This window comes from Crocuta crocuta, unplaced genomic scaffold (genome assembly GCF_008692635.1).
Source record: "Crocuta crocuta isolate KB4526 unplaced genomic scaffold, BGI_CrCroc_1.0 scaffold72, whole genome shotgun sequence".
NCBI lineage: Eukaryota > Metazoa > Chordata > Mammalia > Carnivora > Hyaenidae > Crocuta > Crocuta crocuta.
The window spans coordinates 3,740,250-3,763,321 of NW_027529427.1; positions in this window are offsets into that span (position 1 = coordinate 3,740,250).

Consider the following 23,072-nt stretch of genomic DNA (forward strand, 5'->3'; position numbering starts at 1 on the left):
TAATAGCTCTGGTTTGGGTCTGTGGGAACAAGGCTTGTAGAGTTGCTGTTGGGACTAAGATGAAGGAAATAGACTATAGGGTTGGCAGAGGGGGGCCTTAGGACTGATGTTTAGGGAAGGGAGAGAGGCTTTTTGTCTGGGCAGAGGAGCTTTTTCTTGGACATCATTGAGAATAATCTGTCCAGGGGCACCTGGTTGGTTCAGTCACTTGAATATCTGACTCTTGATTTTGGATCTGACACTGCAGAGCCTGCTTGGGACTCTCTCTCTCTTCTTTCTTTGCCCCTTCCCAACTTGTGCTCTCTCTATATATCAAAAAAATAAAATCTATCCAATGATGTTTTTTCATGGACATAGAAAAAACAACCCTAAGATTTGTTTGGAACTATAAAGGATCCCAAATAACCAAAGCAATCTTGAGAAAGAATAATAAAACTGGAGGCCTCACACTATAAAGGATCCCAAATAATCAAAGCAATCTTGAGAAAGAATAATAAAACTGGAGGCCCTACACTTACAGATTTCAAACTATACTACAGTGCCACAGTAATCATAGTATGGTATTGGCATAAAATAGGCACATGGTTCAATGCAAGAGAATAGAGATCCCAAAAACAAACCTGTGCATATATGGCAAATTAATTTACAACAAAGGAGACAAGAATAAACAGAATGTCCATTGATGGATGAATGGATAAGGAAGATGTGGTGTGTGTGTGTGTGTGTATGTGTGTATGTGTGTAATATAATAGAATGTTATTCAGCCATGAGATAGAAGGACATGCTGTCATTTGCAACAGCATAGGTGGACATTGAGGGCATTATGCTAAGTGAAATAAATCAGACAGAAAAAGACGAATACCGTATGATCTCATCTATAGGTGGAAAAGAAAAACAACTGAACTCATAGATACAAAGAACAGATTGATTAGTTGTCAGAGGTGGGGAATGGAGGGTGGAGGAAATAGGTGAAGATAGTGAATAGGTACAAACTTCCAGCTATAATAGAAATAAGTCCTGGGAATATAATATTCTGCATGGTGACTATAGTTAACCTCACTGTATAGTATACTTGAAAGTTGCTAAAAGAACAGACTTTGGAAGTTCTAATCACAAGAAAAAAACTGTAACTGCTTTAGGAGATGGATGTTAACTAAAATAATGTAATAATTTTGTAATATATCAACTCATTATGTTGTATACTTCAAACTAACATGGCGTTACATGTCAATTATATCTCAGCAAAACTGGGAAAAAAAAATAAAATTAAGAAAAAGAATAGCTTGCGTTGCTTAAGAACTGGCAAACAGTGTCAGAAGAAGCCTCACTAGCCTCCTTCCGCCTGTCCCTGGAGTCCGTGGATACAGTCAGCATACAAGAGTGTTGCTTGTGGATTTTCCAGGCCATTAGCTACTGCTTCTTTTCCCTTTAGCTTCTGAAGGCTTCTTTTTTAGCACTGTGAGTTATGGAACTCAGGAGGGCTATAGGTCTTTGGTGGCTCAGAGTCAGGACCAGGACCAGGGTGCAAAATGACCCTGAGGGTGTATGCCACCTAAAATTTTGCACCATAGGTAGTTCTGGCTCTGCTCCCTGTTTCTGGGTAAGACTGCCTTATTTTATCCATTTTGAGTTTATTTTGTGTATGGTGTGAGGAAATGATCTAGTTTCTTTTTTTTAAAATTTTTTAAATGTTTATTTATTTTTGAGAGAGAGATAGAGAGCGTGAGCAGGGGAGGGTCAGAGAGAGAGGGAGATACAGAATCTGAAGACAGGCTCCAGCCTCAGAGCTAGCTGTCAGCACAGAGCCCGAAGCGGAGCTCAAATCCACAAACCGTGAGATCATGACCTGAGCCGAAGTCAGACGCTTAACTGACTGAGCCACCCAGGCGCCCCAAAAATAATCTAGTTTCATTCTTCTGCATGTTGCTGTCCACTTCTCCCAGCACCATCTGTTAAAGAGGCTGTCTTTTTTCCATTGGTTTATCTATACGATGGAATACTATATGGCAATGAGAAAGAATGAAATCTGGCCATGTGTAGCAACATGGATGGACCCTGAAGGTGTTATGCTGAGTGAAATAAGTCAGGCAGAGAAGAACAAATATCATATGTTTGCACGTATAGGAGGATTAGGAGGAACTCAATGGAGGACCACGGGGGAGAAGAAAGGGGGAAATAGTGGGGGAGAGGGAGAGAGACAAACCATGAGAGACTCTTGAATACTGAGAACAAACTGAGGACTGATGGGTGTGGGGGGTGAGGGGGGAGATGGGTATGGAGGAGGGCACTTTTGGGGGTGAGCACTGGGTGTTACATGGAAACCAACTTGACAATAAACTATTTGTGAAAAAAAAAAAAGACTGCCTTATTTTATAGTTTAGCATTAGGGAGCACTCTTGCCCATAGATATAATTTCTCCAATACCAGTTATATCACAATAGCAGAGATAATACTTGGCGTCTAGTTCACTTTGGAGAAAAGCATCTGAGAAGTGGTACTGTATGATGTAAGGACTCTGGAGCAGTACTCTGTGTTGTGTCCTTATTCTGACATTTACTAGCTGGAGACCCTGGGCCTTAATATCTTGGGGGACTTAGTTTTCTTGTTTGAAAATGGGAATACTAATAACTCCATCTTTATATTGTTTCAGGATTAAATTAGTTTATATACATAGAACACTCCCAGGGTTATTTGACACTTAATAAATGTTCAATAATATTAATAAATAGTAATAGTTATTAATATATAACATTGAGTAGGAAAAACACAACTTGCACATTATTCACATTTATTTAAATGTGGTATAGTTTTACCTTTACCTTAAAATACATCTGAGTGCTTAGTGATTGGTAATTATTAAATAGGTTTATTGTTATGTTTTTATTTTTATAGCTACCTCTTAAGTAATTGGGTCATTAGGTAGGTGTTCATTTTCCATCACTTATAAAGGGTTAGTTTCTGCAGCCCCCTAACAAGTTAGACAATTATCTAAATTGCAAGCACAATGTCAAGTGTGCATATTCAGCTGATGAAGAGCTTACCTTTATGGCACAATATTAATTGCAATCATCAAACCCTTGTCTTCTAATGGGATTGCCAGTAAATAGGCAAATGAGCTCAATTCCTTTAGACTTGGTATCATGGGCACATTAAATCCAAGTGTTTAGAATTACTTAACAAGTGTGTATTTCACAAATATAATCACACTAGACATAGATCAGCTTGGAACACTGAGAAAAACTCCAAATCCCCGTCTTTCTCTACTAAATATATATATATCAGGTGATCTGCTGATAAATTTTAATGATTGACATTTTGAAAAAAAAGTCCTTATTTGTAGCATTTACCAATATCTGTGGTGTAAATGCTCCTACCATGACCAACCTCAAGCTACCACTGAATACATGGTCTGGAGGAATTCCAAGTCACCAAATGCAGAGTTGGAGGAAAAGATGTTAACAACCAACCCTCATAGACTAGTACAAGCTGGCTCCAGCATATCATGGCCTCCCAAAGTATACATCCCTTGTCATGGAAATTTCATTTTAGGAGTTAATTTGGCAGTAGAGAGATGCATTTACTAGGTCTTTGTATTACCAACTGTGGTAGTACATAGTACTTATTCTGAGCCGGATGCTAATCTGAGCTTGTCACAAAATTAATTTATACAGTTCTCAAGAAAACTATAATTCTTTTCAGGCACACAGAGGTTAAGTACTTTGCTCAAGGTCACACAGCTGGTAAGTGGTTGAGATGGGATTCAGAAATAGGCAGTCTGGCTCCAGTTACAGGTGCTTTTGACCATTGCATTCTGTACCATATTCATGCTCAATCTCTCTCTCTCTCTCTCTCATTTAAATAATTTTTTAAATGTTTATTTTTGAGAGAGAGCTACAGAGTGAGAGGGGGAGGGAGGAGTGAGATAGAGAAAGAGAGAGAGAGACTGAGAGAGAGAGAGAGAGAGAGAGAGAATCCAAAGAAGGCTCCGAGCTGACAGCACAGAGCCCTATGCAAGACTCTAACCCATGAACTACATGATCATGACCTGAGCCGAAGTTGATGCTTAACTGACTGAACCACCCAAGCACCCACTGTCTCTGTCCCTCATAAATAAAAATCTGTTTAAACTTTATATTTATCACAGCATTCTATTTGTTTTCTTCCTACATTCAATATGGATTGTAGTTATTTTATCTTCTTGTTACATTTTTTGTTTATGTACTTCTCCAGCCAGACTATAAGCTTCCCTAGGAATAGGGACCATGACAGTCACTCAGTGCATCATATAGTTGGATGTATGAAGAATCTTACATCCCTCTCCCACTTGATCTGTCTCCTTTGCTTGAAAGTAACTTATTTGAAGGCAAGAACAGAGACTATCTTTATTGTCATATCAGTAATTGGCATTGTTCCTAAGACATTGGTGGCACTCAAAAATGTTTGTGATGTGAATGAATCAAACTGTCTCTCTCGGACATTCAGTTGCTTCCAATGTCACCCTACTAAAGGTAGCTCATCTTCAGGCACATCCGTGCACACATATCATATTTGCCTTTGTTCTTCTCTATGTGTTTTGCTTGGCCTCCTTCTTGGATTCTGACATGAGCAGGAACCATGTCTTATTAACTCCATAGCCCAGCATATAGCATAATGCTTCATTATGTGTGTGTGTGTGTGTGTGTGTGTGTGTGCGCGTGTGTATAATATATGGGATGTTGGTGACAGAAGGACAGTTTAAGGATTGTGTTGATGTGCTATGGATGACTTCAAGAATTATTTGAAAAAACAACAACAACAAGGTGTTCTAGAAAGAGCACTGGTGCCCAGAGTTCAGGATTTGACGTCTGGTTCATCCACACGTACACCATATTACCCTATAGGAGTTCCACTTCACCCTTCTGGGATAAGAGTTCTGTAAGTCTTTCCAGTTAATGGTTCCCGATTTAAACATCTGGTGTGTTCCTAGAAATAGGAAGTTAATGCTCTGGAACTCTAAGAGTTAAGTATGTGCCTGCCAGGGAATATCGAAGATGCAAAAGAAGTAACATGTGAGCATGGAGTTGAACAATTCATTTCATAAATCTCAATGAAACATAATTACCTGATTAATATTAATTACTTTCTCTATCCTTTCCAGGCATGGGGTGAGGATAGAGGAAAAAGAAAGGAGAACAGAAGGGACAGAATTCTTAAGTGGTGTGATTAAATTACCTTCAAAAGATCTCTGAAGATGAGCATGCAATTACTACTAATTGCAAATAGTACTGATAATGATCACAATCCATCACTCTTCTTGGCCCTGTTCTAAACAAGACTACGGGCATTAGTGCAGATTAATCACATGAATGCTCAGTGCTCCAGGGGCTGTGGTCACTAAGTTTAGGATGATTCCGTATTCTGAATGATGGAGTAACAGAGTGCCAGGGATTGTTGAAGATATCCAATCCCACCCTTGCCCACCACCCACCTCTGCACCCTACCTTACCTAACCTAAAGACGTGAATAGCCCCTCTTCTGATATTCACACTTAAGAAAGAAATAACAACAAAAATAACTTTCCTTCAATGGAGTCCCAAAGTGCTCATATTTGGGAATTGATTCTGGGAGACCAACATACCTCTTTCTCATTATGGTTTATCCTGTAACCAGAGCCTAAGAGCTGCAAGGTTGGATGCAGAGGCTAGAGAATAGAGCTCTATTTCCGTTTCTGTGGTCCTAAACAGCAGAAAATGGGAACTTGATTTTCCTGCCTATAAAATAGAGATAGTACTGGTTATTATCTCCTTCTGTTTTGTTTTGTTAAAGTGGTAATTACATGGGAAACACACAGTGTGTCTTTGAGGAAACTGCTCTGTATATATAAATCAGAGATTATTCTGGGATTTCTAGAGAAATCACTTATGACTGTACATGTCAAGAAACCAATGGCCCTTTCAAACTTAAAAACAATCTCATGCATGAATGGATCAAGAAGATGTGGTTTATCTATACCATGGAATACTACATGGCAATGAGNCACCCCTCACCCCCCAACAGCAGAAAACATGGCAAGTTTCTGGTATCATGAAATAGTCAAATCCAGACATGATATGGGGAGGCAGTTTCTCTGGAGAGTCTGGTATTGCTCTGTACCCATCACAGCCTAGCCTTGCACGGATGTGGTCAGTTCATCCTCACCACTCACGCATGGGTTATCCATCTGTTGCTCCTCGAAAGAAGCCTGGAACCCCACCTTCATTTCTTTATACCGATTCTGCATTGAAAAACCATACATCATTATTAAAGTTAATTTTTTTAATTGTCTGAACACCCCCCCACACACACAAAAAAAAGCAAGCACACAGAAAAGCAAAAGGATACAGCTTCCCAAAGGTGATGCAATTTCTCTTTGGTTTATCCTTTGTCTTGGATTATCCACAATGAGAAATAACTTGTTGAAACTGAAGTTCTGAATACATCAGTAGAGTTCCATCTGATTCTATTAGTGGAGGAAACATTCTGCTATTTGCCCTGTGCAAACTGTTTCTCAGGGGAATGGACTGAACTCCCTATAGGGAATTTCTATAGGGAGCTTCTACTATGACAAAAGAGAAAGATAGCACTGTTAAATGCATCAGCCCATTCTCCATTCTTTCTGTACTGTATTCCTACTTTCATCTCAAAATAAGGATGCCTTACCATAAGAGGCACCAGACAGAGGAGGCCCCCTGAAAGCTGCTTTGTTGCTTTAGAGTCATAGATGCTGGAAAATAAGCTAGTCATGTCTTGTTTTGTCTGGACCTAAATAACCATCTTCATTGCTTATTTTTACTAACACAGAAAGGTGAGCCTGAGTGAATATCTTTATCTATATTTTAGAGAATGATTAATTTGAAATGGTTCTTCTGCAGATGCAATAAACAATTTTATGCCCATTTTACAGGTGGTAATGTAAACAGTAATTTTCAGAGTAAAACCCCAGCATTGGAACAATAAGCTCCCGTGGTATACCCTAGTAGTCTTATAATCTTTGGAGCTCTTGATACCCAAAAAGCTATGGCTGCCAGATTATACCCAAGGGTCCAGTCCTAAAAATCCCACACTCTTACAACTTAAGTTCAAGTCTATAGTCACAGTCAGCACACACAGTTGTCATTCTTAAGCCACCAGGAAAATGTGGCAGTGGAAAAAATCCAGGGCTTTGATACAGGCCTGAACTCAGCTTCTCATGCAACCAGATGCTAGAATCCATCAGACTGCCCTGGGAGCCACAGCTGCCTCTAATCTACCCAGTTCCACTTTGATTTCAAATCTGTGCCACAGATACACCCTGATCCACTGGCTCTATTCCCTGGGGAAAGTTCTCACACTTTAGTGAACAAGAAGTTACTTGGTGAGTCTGTTTAACATGAATTTAAATCCCAAGGTTTCTGATTCAGTAGGACTAGTATGATGGGAGAAATCCAAATTTTAACTAACTCCTCAAGTGATCAGGTGCATTTGTTCCATGGAGTACATGCTGAGGCTCACTACTGAAGTAAGGGGGTCTCTGTCTGGAAATTCTAGTCAGGAGACCTGAGACTTCACGCTTCTTTTCTTTTATTCCCTATTTGGTACTCAGTTTCTTTGCCTTAAAAAGAAAAGGAAGACCGTACACCCTTCTTGTAAGGTTCTTTCATGCTGGAAAGAGGGTCCCAGTGGCAATATGTCTGGTATAGGCTGAAGTGTGTGTAGAAGCTCCAAAAATGATATGGTAGAGTCTTAACCCTCAGTTCCTAAAAATGTGATGTCACTTGGAGTAGGATCTTTATCAAGGTAATCAAGTCAAAATGAAGTCATTTTTTGGGGGGTAGGTCCTGATCCAATATGGTTGGTGTCTTTATAAAAAGGAGGAAATTTGGACACAGGGAGGCATGCATACAGGGAGAATGCATGTTAACATTGGAGTTATGGGGCCAAAAGCCAAAGAACCCCCAGAATTCAGGAGAGACCTCTAGAGCAGATATTTCTCTGGCACCTTCAGAGAAAACATGACCCTACCAATACCTTAATATTGGACTTCCAGCCTCTAGAACTGTGAGACAATGAATTTCTATTGTTTGAGCTGTGTGATGTGTGGTACTTTGTTATGGCAGTCCCAGGAAACAAAGACAATGCCAAAAGCTCCTGAGGCAATGAGTCCTGTGCATTTTCCTCACTGGCATGTGTGAGTCGTGTTGGAGACCTGCCCCCTGGAGTCCAGTCCGGTCAACATGGACTGCACCAGGGATAAGCCAAAGGCAGCTGAGTCCCTGATGCTTTATGTTGGTCAGACTGGAGACTTGTCATTAGAGTTTGGCTAGAGGCCTGTTTCTTTCTCATTTCTATAGTTCCTTGGAGTAGTCAGAAGGTTTGTGTCACTCAGTTACTTCCCTGCATAAAGGAACACCAGATCTCTTCAGAGGCAATGTGAACCTACAAAACCAGGTAGGAACCTATGCACTGCAAGCCAACATTAATCAAGCTCTTTCCAAATGCCAGAGACTCTTCTCACTGCCATAGAGATACTATGATTATCTGGAGAGCTCACAGATGAGGAAACTGAGCACAAAGGAATGAAGTCACTTCCCCAAGGTCACACAACTCAGAAGCAGGGCAAGTACCAGGCTGGCCCAGTAGGAACACAGAGGATGGCATGGAGCACAGAGTGATCCATTTAATTAAAATATTTTCTGAAAAATTTCATTTGAACTAGTTGTTGGAGAAAAAGGAGTTTGCTAGTCGAAAAAAGGCTATGTGTGGGAGGTAAAAGAAAAGATCTCTCCAGAAGGTAAAGTTTCTGCCAAGTGTGGGTGGGCTCACTGTGCCCAGGGAAGTCTAAGATGTTGGCCTGGTCAGAGCATGAGAGAATGGCCAGAGTTATGGCTGATTTCCAGAGATGGTCACCATGAAGATGACCTGCTTTATTCTGGGATGTGCCCTTCTACCAAGGGCTTGTCATCATCAACATCACCGTCCTCATCATCACCACATTCCCAGGCATTGATACATTATTTTGCAATTGATAAATGCCTTTCACAGTGTTACAGTATCATTTGCTCATCATGACATGCTATTAAATACACAGAACTTTTAACCAGTTAAAGAGGAACCCCAATTTCAGAAAATTTCAGTGATTTGTTTGAGATCTCTAGCCAATGACTTTTAGAGCCAGGATGTCAATTCAGGACTGCTGACCTTCTCCACCTAAGTAGGCTTTTTCTCATCTAGTCCCTAGCTAGGCCCCTATTCTGGGATCTGGGCTGCCAGAAGATGTTGGGGTTGGGTGTTGGGTCCAGAGCCCTCGCTCCTCCTTGCCCTGTTAATTATCCCCAGGGCTCCCTGCCCAGAGGAATTCAGAACATGCTGTGGTTATTTGTGGAGCACTTTGTCTCTGGGAGATGGGGGCTTACACAGCTCAGAAAAAGCAGCACTTGCCCACACAGACAACACTGCCCAAGGCTATTAATATCCAAATGCAATAGCTTAATGACGAGGTGGAGTGTGGTTTACCCTGCCACAGGACTTCTCAGCCGTAGAGACTGTATTATTTTACAACAACACCAACGAGAAACTCTTACCCCCTCTTCTGATACAACATAGACAGTAGAAAACAAGAGAAGGGGACTTGTGCGGAACTACAATAGTCTGTCCTCCACTACTTTCCTGGGAGATAAGGACAAATGGAGGCTTGAAGTCTTAAAATAATATTTGATTAGTGCCCCCCCTTTTTTTCTAAAGCATCCCAAGCATTCTGCATTTGTTGTCTTTCTCAATCTTAGGGTTATCTTTGTGCCTAAGGAAAGGGTAAACATTTTTAATGCATTTATTCACTTAGAAAACATGTATTGAGAAGCTACCATGTACCTAAACCAGCCCCGGCTCTGATAATACTAAATGAGGAGGACAGAGTTCATTTGCTCAAGCTCACAGCTTGGTGGAGAAAGACACTTAATAAATGGTTGTTTCATAGTGTAATTATCTCTGTACCAAAGCTAAGCATAAGAGGCTGTAATAGCACAAAGAAAGGAGTAGTTAACTCAGTCTAGAAAAGTCAGAGCTCAAGGAGACTTTGAAGAGAAGAAACCGTTGCACTGGGTCTCAGGGGTGAATAGATATTTAGCAGGACAAAGTGGGGAATGGAAAAGGGAAGAACAAGTGCAAAGTCAGGGAGAAATGTACTAGCTTGGCAGCCCAGATAAAAGATCTAAATCTCAGAGAGGGAGGGGATAATATGGTGGGATGTGAAGAAGATGGATGGGAAAGAGCAGACTTGCAAGTCACTTAATGTCTTTGGGCCTTAATTTTGAAGATAATGTTCTCATGAGCTTCTTTCACTAGGTGATGTTGCCCACCATGTGCCTAGCTGTGTGCCCATGCCCTACATTCACGTGCTTCAGAGCCACCACAAGGGCCTTGAAAATTCCCTGCAGTCCAGACCACTTCAAGAATTGTAGCAATGTCCCAAGCAGAGACGATTTAGCTTCAAGAAATCTGGATGGCAGAGTGATGACCAAGGCCAAAATGAATGAAAACAGTGAAAACCCACCAGTTGTGACTAATGAAACCCAAACCATTCTCATCTGCTTGGGGAGAGAGGAGGCTGGGAAGGGCCCTCGAATCAGCATACGATGTTCAAGGCCTCAATTTCTCATTTGCCACTTTTAGTAACACAATAACAGACCCACATCTGATTACTGCAAATTACCCAGAGCCACCTGTAACCCCAGTCCTTTGCTCCAACTAAGACTAAAAGGCCTGAGGGACCCCAAGATTGAACCATGAAATGTCATTAGCTGCATGTCAGTCCTCAGAGCTCCCAGAAACTAATTATAGAGCTAGGAGTGGCTGGGGCCAGACCCCTCTGATATAAAAAGATTTTATGAAAGGCGAAGGGGGGAGGCAACAATAATTCTCACCCTATTGTATTCCTTTCAATTATTTACAGTAATAGGCACTGGTGGTGAACAAATATAGAGACTGGAATCCAGTGAGGTCACACGGGTGTTCTGGAAGCCAGCGATGCCATACTGGAATCTGGGGACACCACGAGGCAATGTTTCAGCTGCCCCTGCATTCCTCATCTCCCACTGTTTCTGTCTCTCTCCACCTCCCCTCCCCCCACATCGCCAAGAGCACAGACCCCAGGGTGAGAATTCTAAGCTTCGTCCCACATCCAGGACCAGCAAAGAATCCTCCATCAGGGTTTTAACAAGACATTCACATTTATTCCCCTAACTGAGCACAACAGGAAATGAATGCTGGGTAAATGCAACACCAGCATGGGGATGGTGCTAGTGAGTATCACCTACAGATCACCTGGGTGTCGCCCGACCATGACAAAGCCTTTGAGCCAAAGCTCAGGAGCACCAAAGATCTGTGTGCTCCTCCATGTTTCCCAGCCTCACTGGTTGACACCTACCTCAGCTGACTGGCTTCTAGCTAATGAAACGTGAGCAGAGATACAAGCCACTTGAGGCCCTTTGAAACATCCTCCAGCTCTTTCTTCCATGGTGGCCTTAGATGCCACATGTATCAAGTGTATCACATGTATCAGGTTAGAAGAGGGAGAAGCTTCTTGACCCACAATTATCAGACTATTACATAAGCGAGGAATAAATGTTTTTTAATAAAGTTATGTCAGGAGCTATCTGATGTGGAGTTAGCATTGTTTTTCCTAAATAATGTAAAGCCCCTTTTAGCCACAGCACTAAGCATACGGAACTTTGTTCAGAACAAGGAGAAAAAAAAAAGCCTATGGCATGAAATAAATCTCTCCTTTTCTTTAGATTTTTTAAAATGTTTTATTTATTTCTGAGAGAGAGAGGGGCAGAGTGAGCAGGGGAGGGTCAGAGAGAGAGAGGGAGACAGGATCTGAAGCAGGCTCCAGGCTCTGAGCTAGCTGTCAGGACAGAGCCCAACACGGGGCTCGAACCCATGAACCGTGAGATCATGATCTGAGCCGAAGATGGACGCTTAGCTGACTGAGCCACCCAGGCACCCCTCCTTTTCTTGATCTAATGATTCATGTTTCAAAACAGCCCTTGACCTGCAGGTCAGAGGAAGGGTTATGGTAAATAAGTCCTGGGAGACGGGCAGGCCCTTATGTCACTGTCTCAGAGCTGAAACAGTATAACATCTCCAGAAGTAGTGGTGAAAGGGAGACTTTCCTGGGACAGACTCCAACAGACTCCCTAGAACAACTGTGCTATCAAAAATGGTGAATTAAGTAGCAACAAACTTGAGAAACAATATAAAGCCCATGTGTTTGTGCCATTTGTGTGAACGTGCATACACCCACACCCACTCTTTTTCCCATGTGGAACTATTGTGCATTGTGTGTCTGCCCCTGGGAAATTATCTAACAGAGAAAATTGGTATGCCCACTTATTGTTGCTGTTATAGGTCTTTAGTTCCCATACTTCTGAACAGTCCAGGACCTAGTTCTTGGAGGATGTAGACATCCTTTTAACCAATAACATTTTTTCTTCTTCTAGAAATCCTTTTCTGTTTTTCTAAAACTCTCCCTCCTTTCCTTCCAGACTATAGTCTATAGTCTAGTCTCTCAACTCAAACTTCTGATATCTTTCTTGTCATCTAGTCCTTTGCTCTTAGGAAAAGGGCTCAGTTGATATTTTAAAAAACAGGACCCCTATGGTTTCAAGATACCCACTTGGAGAAAGCAGATGAGTTTGACTTGAGAGGACCCCAGTATTTAAGGCTTTCTTGGAGTCAGGCTTTCAGTGATTGTTATTAAGTTAGTCATTGAGGCAGAAAATCAAAAACAAAGCACAGCTCAAAATCCATTGTATTTGGCTCCTCAAACCATTGTATCAGGAGTCATTAAAGCCCAGGGACTGCACTAAGATATACACAGAAGTTGCTTCCATACTCTCCTTATCACCACCGTCTCTTTGCTGAGTATGCAGCTACCCTAAACAGACACCCTATCCCCAGGTTATTGCAATGGCCTTCTTCTATGTCTTTTTTTACAGTCCATCCTATTTATTGCTACCTGAGTACATTCCCCAAATCCAGCACTCTGGTCATATCACTCCTTTCCTAGAAGCTTTTCAAGATTCCCCACTGTCTTATGGAAAACTTTGACTGGCATTCAAAGCCTCCAAAATCTGCACCCATTCTACCCATCCAAACCCATCTTTCTCTATTCCTCCTCCCATACTTTCAAACTTCCCATATCAGCCATATCCCATACACACCAACCACCTCCTGAAAGGACACCATAGGCCTCTCTGATAAGAAAAATTCTGGGGCACCTGGGTGGCTCAGTTGGTTAGATGTCCAACTTCAGTTCAGGTCATGATCTCACAGCTTGTGAGTTCAAGCCCCACGTCAGACTCTGTGCTGACAGCTCAGCACCTGGAGCCTGCTTTGGATTCTGTGTCCCTCTCTTGCTCTGCCCCTCACCCACTCATGCTCTGTCTCTCTCTCTCTCTCTCTCAACAATAAATAAAACATTATTAAAAAAGAAAAGAAAAATTCTGTGCATCCTTCAAACTGTCACCCTGCCTTGTAGCTTTCCTGCTCCATGTTGTCCCTGTGCATATAAGGTCTCTCTCAGTTTAAAATGCCAAAATATAAAGTCTCATTTATATTTAACACACTCAGCTGTGTATTACAGTTATTGCGGAGTTTTTTTTTCTCCATGATTAGAGAGTGATATTTTTGCAAATGTGGATCCTGCATTATTTACGGTGATGTCTTTCATGATACATGCATGTCTATGCCTTTGCAGGGAACTGCTCAATAAATATATTTGCCATTGAATTGAATACAGGGCGTGAGTCAGTCAGCCTAACATTAACATGTTAACCAGGCTATTATCCAAAGTGGGAATCAAGAGTGGACTGGACTTTCTTGAAATTTGATCAGATAAATCTTTAAAGAGCAGCCTTTCTTGGGAAAATAAAGCAGAGGGAAGAGGGATTCAAGTCAACAGAAAAATAAGTGGTAGTCACTTCATATTTAGATCTTAGCCAGTAATCTGTCCTTCTGCAAAAAAAAGTCTGGCACCACACCCACTGGAACCACAAATTGCAAGGCTTATGGGTCGAGAGGTTGCACAGAAGAAAGAGAGCACTCTCTCCATTTACCAATTGTTTTCCGACTCCTTCCACTAATCGGGAATCTCTGCTAGAAAATGACACCGGGTGTGTGTTGCTGGGTTTTGCCTGCTCTCAGGCCTGCTGGTGCCTCCCAAACCCTTTGATCTGAGACTCCTATTGTCTCCTGAAACAAATCCTTTCCATTTTATATTTTCTCTCCTAGATCACCTGATACCTCCAAGCAACCAGGTGTTTCTTTCAGAAGCCAGAAGCTGATAACCTGGACTCACTAATCTAACCCCCAGCCCATGTTCTTTGTAGTGGAAGATGGAGGGTGGAGATTATTTCCACTGGGAGGTGGGTGCCAACTCTCCCTTTCAAACATGTTCATCAGTGAACTAAAGAGGATGCCAGAAATGTTTGGAGCTACAGAAGCACCATTGGAATGAGTAAATAATTTTACAAGACAATTATTTCAAGATAGCATTTCATTTAGATGTACAAGTTTTCGTTAAAAAATCAACAAAATACAATAAGTCCTATTACTTTGTAGATATCACTTGAATAAGTATCTCCACAGCTTGATTATAAATCCCTGGGTATAAAAACTATGTCTTAGATGTCTTTTGTGTCCCACACTATATCTAGCCCCGAACTGAAAACATTATAAGCACATATACCTTGTTGATTTGCTGTTTCTTTATTTCCGGATGAGATATTTTCTAAGATTATATACCTCACTGATTTTTTTTCCATTAATTGGAACATCCAATTCAAAATAATTGCCCAATATTTTATTAGTCCTCACAGAAGCTCAATGAAGAAGTAGGGATGATTGTCATTCTCTAGATATTTTGGAGAGAGTTTGAGATCAAGACCAAAGACCTTGAGTGATTTTCCAGGCATCACCAAATAAACCAAGGACAGAGCCCCTCAGTTGAGAAAGAAAACTTCAGAGGAACAGGGCAAGGATCTGATACATGTTAGGTAAATCCACTGAACACAGCTAAGGGAAACAGATATTTGGGGTTTCTGGAAGGGAGAGCCTAAATCCATCTTGATGCCAACTGGGTTCCCTACATTTAAGAAGAAATAGTATAAGAGAACCTCACAACACTATTTTAGGCCATTCCTCTTGCTTAAAGGAACAAATCACAACCAACTCTTCCCAGAATTATCCCATGAAGGGGATGGGTGTGTGCTGAGGCACATGAGAAAGGAGGTCTGATGTTGGGCTTGTCCTCACGACTTGCATTTGACATTCAGCCAAGCACCAATTAACTTCTCCATATGTTTCCCAGAACACACAGTGCCCCTTACTCTAGCATAGGCAATGCTTATCTTCAAACATATCCAAGGCAGAGAGACATGTTATGCCACCATGCAATGTCTTGGTAAAACACCTTAAACAATGGACAGGGGTCTGCCTTGGGACACTGTCCATACTGAGAAATAGACACTGCATTTGCACATAGGCTCAGGATTCCTCTAAAACTCCATGATTCTGGTAAAACGATATGCATATCCGTTGTCTGGCTGGTCCTGTTGGTGCAACCCTAGGATCAGAGGCAATAATGCTTCTGTAACTATAAATTCATGAGTTAATTCTAGGCATCTTTACAATTTGTTTTTCAATATACTTGTGTTAATATTGAAAACACATTAGAAGATTTTGTGTGTAGTCAATGAAGTGGACTAGTATGAGAGGATGACAAAAGTCCTTTTTACCAATAAGCTAAAAGAGCTTGACTTTTGCCCCCAGTCAATCCAGTTAGGTGTATAATACATTTTCCTTAAACTTGGGAGAAGCAAAGAACTTGGGGTCAGAAAACCTTTGTTAAGGTGCTTTGTTTATTAAATGTTGTACTCTGAGCAAATGATTTAACTTCCCTGAATCTCAGTTTTTTCATTTGAAAAATAAGAACCTAATGTCTACTTCACACGGGTATAAGGATAAAATGGGGTAATGTATGTACAAGTGCTTTGAAAATGGTATACAATGATACAAATGCGCCTTCCCTATTGTTTTATTCACAGCGCTCCTGCCTGACTGCATCCACTTAACCCACTCTCCAAGATCTAGAATCAGATTTCAACCATATGGAATCATCCACGGTGCAGCAGATGGGTTTACAAGTCTCTTGGTCTCTTCGTGTAACTAACAGCCAAGAAGTCTGAAGCTTGCATTGTTTACATGGAAGATGTTTCCTTGCTCTTCTTTTGCCCATTCCCACGCCATACCATCTGAACTTGCCACCTTTTTTTTGTTTGTTCAGTGCGGTTCTTTAACTTTGTGGGGTCCTCTGCATATGCCTCCATTCCAATATTTTATCCCACTATTAGTGGCTACTTACCTGTGAATTTAGATGTATGATTTAGAGCTTTTTCATAGTTGATGCCTGAATTATGTTTCACAACAACCCTGGGAAGTAAGGAAGGCCTGTATTGTTATTCCCCTCTTACAGGTAAAGAACCTGAGATGCAGAGAGACTTACTACTGAGTGGCACTGCAGGAGTTCAGATGGCTCATCTGACTCACCAAGTCTAGTGCTTTTCTTTTTCTTTTTTTTTTTTTTTTTCATGCCAAACACTCTTTTCTCCAAGGAAGCAAACTGCCTAGAGCCCAAAGGAACTTCAAGAGAGATTTCGATCTTAAACAGTGAGAAAGCAAAGACCCAGAGAAGGCACTGAGGGGACTTCCCCAAGGCCATTCCTGTCATTGTCATTATTTAATCTTCAACCCTCAGAAACCTCCATGTGAACTGTCTTTATGTACCTGGCCTGCATTTTGTTAGAGAGTTAGGAGACACAAAAGAAATTTGAGAAATTTTCTGAGTATTAAGGAATTTACTAAAGTCATGGAAATAAAATGAATGTACTAAATCCTTAAAACAAATCAGGGGACATGGGAGGCACTCTCTCCAAGACTGAAAGTTTTTAACCTCTGAATTCAAGTCTGGTCTCAGTATTCAAAGTTCAGAAGTACCATCCATATGGTAGAATTAAGTTCAAGCCCTTCTGGACTGATCATGTTCTGAATTCAGTGTCCACCTGTGTCACTTCTCTAGCTCATGTGGGCAAGATGGTCTTCATCTTGTTTTAGTGGAGGCAAGAAGGGCTCAGTGAGGAGGAAGCCAGGAAAAGATTGTAGTTCTTAGTAGCATTTTTTCATGCGTGTTGCAGCCTTCTCATAGAAAATAACTTCTTGGGGTTAGCTTTTTTTTTTTTTTTGAGGCTTCATCCATAAATTGCCATTTATTTATTTTAAATGACCTCTATTTCATGAATAGAAACTTCATGGCAAATTAGGGTACTCAATGGATAACATTCCTAAATAATGCATTGATGTGACTTGGGTGAATAATGAGTAATGATGTAGGTACTGATAGTACATTGTGCCAAACAATGTAGATAGAAGATGGTATTGCCATGAAAAATAATTTTAGTTCAGATATTGACCCAAATAGTACAAGACATTGCTAGCAATGACCCATGAGAAGAGCTTAAATAAACTTGTCTCATGAAATGAGAAAAAGCAAAACTATAGAATATTCTTTATGAGTTCTTATATCAATGTGTAACCAAAGTACTACAAGAAATATTGAAATCTGAGTTCTCTCCTCCCAGGTTACTGTTTTTCTAGACCCTATAGTCCAGTTAGAGCCACTTGGAGCTATCAGTTCTCACTTCACCTTTGTCTCTGTGAGCTTCTCATTCCCACTCAGTGCTTGAGGTATTTGATGTATTTGACTTCTTCCTCCACTATTCTGCCTTTGGTTATTCCTGTCCTTCACCTGCTACCTCTTAAGATGCAGGGTTTCCTAAGACTTCTGGTGGTGGGGCCTCTGGCAGTGGGGTTTCCTATGGTTAGGGAGCCTCTAACGGTGGGGAAGCTTTCTTTAGTGGGGGGGGGCTTCCTTCTCCAGTGGGGGGACTTTCCATGGAGCCTCCTCTGGATGCTTCTCTTCAATATCTGTGGGTTGCTTTTCTAAGGACTGTGTTATCTTGTTGTTCACAGTAGGCTCTGTGATCTCTGAGGTCTCCTCTGAGGAGCCTCTTGGCATCTCTACTTACTTTTCCTTAATCAAGTAGACTTACATCCTACATAGCACAATACTTCTAAAGGGGAATTAGGCATTTTACCTAATGGTTGCTGAAGGAACCTGTGCTTTGCTCCCCCACTTGTCCTGGGAAGGTATACTGATCATGTTCTAAGGCCTTGAAGACTTCCAGGTTGCCCTGGAGCTCAGAGGATATGGCTGCCTAAGGCCATGCCATCATGCCATCTCAGTAGTAATGCTCTTCTCACGCTCCTCCTTGATTGTCAGATGGTATCTCATAAGACTGTCTACTTAGAGCATTCTTGGGCTGGCAGAAGTGGATAGGTCCCTTGGATAGGCAATGGCTACATGCTGGCCTAGCCCCAGACCTCTGTTGTAGTACTCTGTCTGCTAAGGCAGAGAACTGAGCTGATGCAATTTTATGCTTTCTGAAGATTTACCAAAGCCATGTGTTCCTCAGGAGAGGTAAGATGGAATCAAAGTGAAGGAAGGCTCCCAGTCCAGTTTGGAACCCAAGATGAAGGAAAAGAATTTTCTTTCAGGCCCAGGTAAAGTTCTGTAGCTTCATGATGTTGAGGCTTTGAGAACCCCCAAATAATGACATATGCTATGGGAGTAGCACCAGTCAAGTTCCAGAGGCCATGCTGTGTGACATTTGGAATCAGTAAAAGCTGATCATGCACTCTTGCTCTTCCACATTACCTACTGTATGATCTTGGACTGTTTTTTTTTTTTTAAGTGGTTTTTTTTTTTTTAAGAGAGAGATAAAGAGAAAGACAGAGACCAAGATAGAGACAGCACAAGTCAGGGAGGGACAGAGAGAGAGAATCCCAAGCAGGCTCTACACTTGTCAGTGCAGAGCCTGATGCAGGGCTTCAACACATGAAGCCATTAGATCATGACCTGAGCTGAAACCAAGAGCCAGACGCTTAACCTACTGAGCCACCCAGGCACCCTTGGACTGGTTTTTTTTTTTTTTTCTAAATGTTTTATTTATTTCTAGGAGAGAGAGAGAGACAGCGTGAGCAGGGGAGGGTCAGAGAGAGAGGGAGTCATAGACTGAAACAGGCTCCAGGCTCTGAGCTGGCAGTCAGCACAGAGCCTGATGCGGGGCTCGAACCCACGAACCGCGAGATCATGACCTAAGCGAAAGTCGGACGCTTAACCGACTAAGCCACCCAGGCGCCCCTGGACTGGTTGTTTTAACATCAGACAAGTTTCCATGAATTTACCTCCAGTGCAAGACTGGGAGTATTAGTTACAATGTTTGTAGGCACTCAAAAATTCTGACTGGCCATTGTCTTGTGTAGAGACAAACATGATCCGAATAGATCAAAAAGTTACAAAGACAATTCTTGGTGTAGCAGTTTCCTAATGTGAATCAATTAAATGTGTGTGTGTGTGTGTAATAAACAGTAGCATAGGGAGCAATGTTGGCAAACATCAAGAAGTTTCAAAGCTGAAAGTCAAGGCTCTAGCTCAGCCTTTGCTTCTGCACTGCCTAGTCAGCTAGACTTGGACTAATCATGCAACCTCTGTCTTTCTCAGTTCCCTGTATATTTAAATGAGGATAATAGTACCTCCCTTGTCTATTGCAAAGAGAAGTTTTTGTCCAGGGAAAATACCATTCTATAGGTCAAAGTGCTCTGAAAACATAAAGTACTATACAATTGTAAGGGATAGTTATTGTTTGAACCTAGATGAAGCTCTGGGCACTGAAATGTCCTTGTGAAGACCAAAATAATGCTGCACTTTTGAATGTCTGTGCTTTACTCTCCACTCTCCATAGCTTGCCATTTCGAGATCTGCTCTTCCCTCCCAACCACCAAAGTCCCCAGTATTATAGCGTTAGAGCTGGGTCCACAGGGGGACTATATTGGCCACATGCTTTCAGGAAAATTAGAAGACAACAAACATTGAAAAAGCATCTTGAAAACATGTGGTAACAGCACAAATGTGGCAATCATCTGTGGGGGGAAAAAAGAAATGGCAATTTGATTAATGATTCCCCTGGAAGATATAGGGCAGAAAAATTCTCTGGCCTTCATGGGGGAGAGGAGGACAGTTGGTCCATCTGCCCACACTGAGCCTGAACCTGAGCCTGGGCTATGTGACTTACCTGCCCCTTCCACTTTCCTTCCCTCGGGGCAATGCTGCTTCCCCCAGAGACTTTCCCAAAAGACAATTGAACTTCCCTGGACTGACCTCTATGAATGTTCTTTCAATCACCCTAAGAATCTGGCTGTAAATCTGATTGGATTCCTAAAGCCAGCCCACCTTGAGCTCTGGGAATGTCAGGATAATCCCGGCAAGTGAAGGGGGCATCTGGAGGACACCCAGCGATCTCTCTTTAGTGTTGCTCAGAGAGCCATGGCTGTTACCATAAAAGGGAATTCCCAACCCAAATGAGATTATGAGAGACCTGATGTCTAGTGCCATGTGATGAAAATCTCTGTATCCTCTGCTCAGTGTCTATTACAGAGATTTACACAAGGATGGAGAGTGGAGGGCAGAGGGTGAGTAGAAGGGGAAATAGTACGTTTGTCCCTCCCCTGGTGGCCTTGGTAACCACTTACTCTAAGGCTATCTTTGGTCTTCTGTTCCTGGAATCCATACTCCTACACCACCCAAAGAACTTGATTATAATTTGTAAAATACATCACTACTTCAAAACACATCCCACTGGTTTTCTATAACCACATGACATTCAACTTGCAAAAATTCTTATTTGTTGATCACCTGCTCCATGATAGGCACTGTGGTGGGAGTCATTACCTTCCTGGAACCTCAAACCAAGAGGATCTCACTGAGATATTTAGCAAGTACCCATGCTAGGGTTAGTACTTTGCTTGGTACTGTGAAAATAAAGATAATTTGGTTGTCAAGGCCAACACTTTACAGTACAAGGGAGGCTGCTAAGGCTCAAAGGGGTTGTGAATTTTCCAAGATCACAAAGAGAGTGGCAGAGCCAGACCCAGCACCCTGTTCTCTTGCTTCCCATCCCAGTGCTTGCTTATGACATTACTGCTCCATCCAGCTTCTCTTGGGATTCTGTTCTTGTTTCAAGAATGGGAAGAGTATTAGCTCTTTCATCAAAAGATCTGGGGTCAGGGAGCTCTGGGTGGCTAAATAGGTTAAACATCTGACTCTCGGTTTGGGCTCAGGTCATGATCTCAGGGTTTGTGGGTTTGAGCCCCACACTGGGTGCCATGCTAACAGTATGGAGCCTGCTTGGGATTCTCTCTCTCCTTCTCTCTCTGTTCCTCACCTGCTCACGTTCTCTCTCTCTCTCTCTCTTTCTCTCTCCCTCTCTCTCTCTCTCGGTCTCTCAGAATAAATAAATAAACTAAAAAAAAAAAAAAGATCTGGGGTCAGGTCTTGGATCTTCCAGTCACTCAGTGAAAGAAGCAATGTTGTGTGCCTAATATTCCTTTCCTTTACCTCTATTTTCCTGGCATCATATTAAACTGATAGTTGTTTTCTGGGTAAACTGATATCCTGGAGGAAAGAGGCTGGCAGGTTTCCTAAGAAGGTCAAGGGAGATGTAGGAAGCTGGGGAGCCATGGGAGAGACTTTTGGTGGGATCTTCATTCAAGTAGAAGTCACCTAAAAATGTTCTTTTCTGACTAAAGGCTAAGAAATGCTTGTGAAAGCAGGAAAAAGTTGAAAACATCTCTGAGCAAGTGTGGGGGGTAAGAGTGAGGTGTGGATTGGAGCCTCAATTTAAGGAAGTAACCCAAGCTGGTCCCCATCTCCAGAGCAAACACCAGAAGTATTCCAGCATTGCTCTCTGCTCTGCAGAATACTCCTTCCTGGGGCTTTGGGCCCAAAAGGCCTCCCATAAAGCTTAGAGAAGATGAAGTTTTCCCTTTTCCTCTCCTTGCCCTCAGGCAGAGAGAAAACGGCACTGCTTGTCTAATGGTGCTTTCTCCAAGATGGAGTCACACAGCTTCCACCAGACTCAGGTGAGGAAAAGGGAGCCTCTGTGAATCTGGCATGGCTCCAGCTTCCTCCACTCTGTGCTCTTCCTGCCAATTAACGCATCCGTCCTTCCCCACAGGTGGGGAAGTGGCCCATGACTGCTGTCTGGCTGCCGGGGCCAACACAGCTCTGGCCCGAAACCCCACCCAGGGGCGAGCTACAGGGATGGGGGACACCTCAGGAGAGAAGCACGTGGGTCCGGAACCAAACCTCCCCCTCCTCCTTGCAGGAGAGAAGAGGGGGAAGACCAGGCTGGGGATGGCAGAGAAATTCGGGGGCTGGTTTAAGGGAAACAGACTGAGCTGCTTACAGCCTGCGGAGGCTGCCAGCAGCCCCAGATGGCGCGGAACCTGCTGCTCTTGCTGAAAATTGATTTTGGAGGCAGTAAGGGAAGGAGGAGGGGAAGCAGGGGAAGGGGTTGTTGAGCAGGGGGTGGGGTGGGAAGACTTGCCAAATGGAGGGTGGAATTTAGAAGCTTTGATAAAGACACTTAGTCCAAACACTCTGGGGGCAGAGAGATAAAGCCCTTAGCAGAGAGGGTGGAGGGGGATCTTGCCTCTGTGTTTTTGTTTTGTTTTACCTCGCTACTTTTTCTCCATTCTCCCTCTATCCCCATTACCAATCTCAGAGGACACCCTCACCCTGCTCCCCCTGTGCTGTGGGATGCAGCAGGCTGGGGTGGGGTGCTGGCCTTGGTAAACAGCAGGAGTCAGGGACCCATCTATCCCCACCCTTCAGAGGGCAAGTGACCCTGAGCTAAGGAGGCTTGCCCTTCCAGTGCCTTGCATCTAACTCTCTATCCATAATTTTACATGCTTTTCTTGAAGATAGCATCAAATTTATGTGAGCTTCAGCCCCACAACACCTACCCCCTACACTGCTTCATCCCACTTATTCACTCATTCTGCAAATACTAACTGGGCAACCCTGGAGGCCAGGCACTGAACCAAGCCCTGGGGCAAAATGC